Source organism: Octopus bimaculoides, chromosome 1, assembly GCF_046866305.1.
Source record: "Octopus bimaculoides isolate indiv1 chromosome 1, ASM4686630v1, whole genome shotgun sequence".
NCBI lineage: Eukaryota > Metazoa > Mollusca > Cephalopoda > Octopoda > Octopodidae > Octopus > Octopus bimaculoides.
In genome coordinates, this window is record NC_142928.1 from 14,262,138 (window position 1) to 14,264,359 (window position 2,222).

Sequence of the window (2,222 nt, forward strand, 5' to 3'; positions counted from 1 at the left end):
AACGAAGACAACAAAAATTTTCGTTATCAAAATGTTTTATTGTGTATAAACTCAACAGATCAGTAACGTGCTCAAAATATACAAGTGACATTTGTTGTAGATGCACTCACCTTTCACATTTTATATATATATATATATATATATATATATATATATATATATATATAGATGTGTGTGTAAGTATATATTTATGTATTACATGTTATCCAATCAGTTTTTCCCAGTACAAATAAGTTACAATAGATTTGATAGACCAATCAATAAATCGAAGATACCGTGTTTCACGCACGCCGTTCAATATTTGACATGATCTTTCAGCGGAGATATCAGTGTGAGGGCCGGAACAATATCCATTGAAAACTATAGCGCTCATTAGCAAGAACAAAAAAAGAAAAAAAAAACGTTTACAGAAATAAGATAAAAATGGAAATATAGGATTTTAATAAATTAAAACGAAAGTTTCTGATCAGACTTATTAGGGTAAGACGATAATGTAAAATCATACATTTGCCAAAAACAAAAAAAATATAAAATAAAATAAAATAATAATAAAAACCGGAAAATCAGCGCGTTAGTAACATCCATCGTTCTCACCTTCTGTCACATGATCAATATCACCATGATTATCACCATCACCGTCAGCAATTGTATTTCGAAATATAATTACAATTGTATTTCCTATTATTATTATTATTATTATTATTATTATTATTATTATTATTATTATTATTATTATTATTATTATTATTATCATTATTATTATCATTATTATTATTATTATTATTATTATTATTATTATTATTATTATTATCGTAACATCAACAACGATGTAATGCCGACACAGAAAATAGTAAGAATATTTATTACGGCTAGGATATTTTAAACAGTTGTAGCAATAACAATAACAAGAACAACAAATAATAATGGTAAATGAATAATAACAATAACAAATAATAATAAACAAATGATTAACAATACTAACTTTTTATAAAAAACCGCGTCAAACAAATGACTGGTAATGCAGCATTAACGTTAAGATATTACAATATTAGCGAAGAATCAAGAATGTTCATAGCAAAAATAATGTGATACACATATACGAATAACCATGTGCTTATATAAGCCTAAGTATCATAGATAGTGACATATTAGAGGTTCGTGTTGTTCTTTCAAGTTTGCTCTTGCTCTGAAACCAAACTGCAAAGGTTATAAGTTTTCCGATGATAATATAGCTAGCGTCTAGATCGAAGACACAATCATTCATTCGTGCGAAAGCATTTATCACTGAACAAACCATAAACATTATCTTGAATCAATGCATCAAAACAGGTAAATTGAAAGATATATATATATATATATATCATATGTATATATATATATATATATATATATATATATATATATATATATATATAAGGTGTAATCTCCATGTCCTTTTATGTAGTATGTTTAGATTTCTTTAAACTCGGCCGAAATTGATTGTCAGTATATAACGGGAAGACTTCATATAGGTTATTCCATCTGATTATTTGAAATGGTAAGTGACAATTTTATATCGCATGCACGTTTTTGTTTAAATCTAATCTCATCGATCCATGTATATATATATATATATATATATATATATTAGACATGGATGTATATGCATGCATAATATTTCCCAACTATACCTGTTTTCATATTCCATTCTGAAAAGCAAATAGGTGTAAATATGCGTTTTCACTTGGAATTGTGATTTTGATTTTTGTATTCTTTCCTAAATCAGACCAGATGTTTGATACTCAAAGGCACGTTTCAAAATGTAATTTGCAGCAAGAAAATCATTCCTGTTTACAAACCACTCTGTTCCTTCTTTCATTCATCTGCCTGATATCACATAACAGGTGCCTGAAAGAATATTTACGGTACAACGAGCTTTCAATCATTTCACCAAGATCAGAGAGCGCATAAGTTGCTTGGCGATTTACCTCCATTTGCAACTAACTAGCTAAAAAAAAAAAAGGGAAAATTTTCGAAAAAAAATGTCCTTAAACTAATCTTTCCGACTAATTGAATTGTTGCGTATTGACTAAAGCGAAATCTGTAACATAAGTGAAATGATAATCGCATCAAGAACGTACCGCAAGGTTGAAACAAATGATTCTGCAAGAATGGGTTCCCTTTAGCATCAGTTGCTATGGCAAAGACATTTTAGAAAAGCCTCCGTTTGCAAACTTACTGAT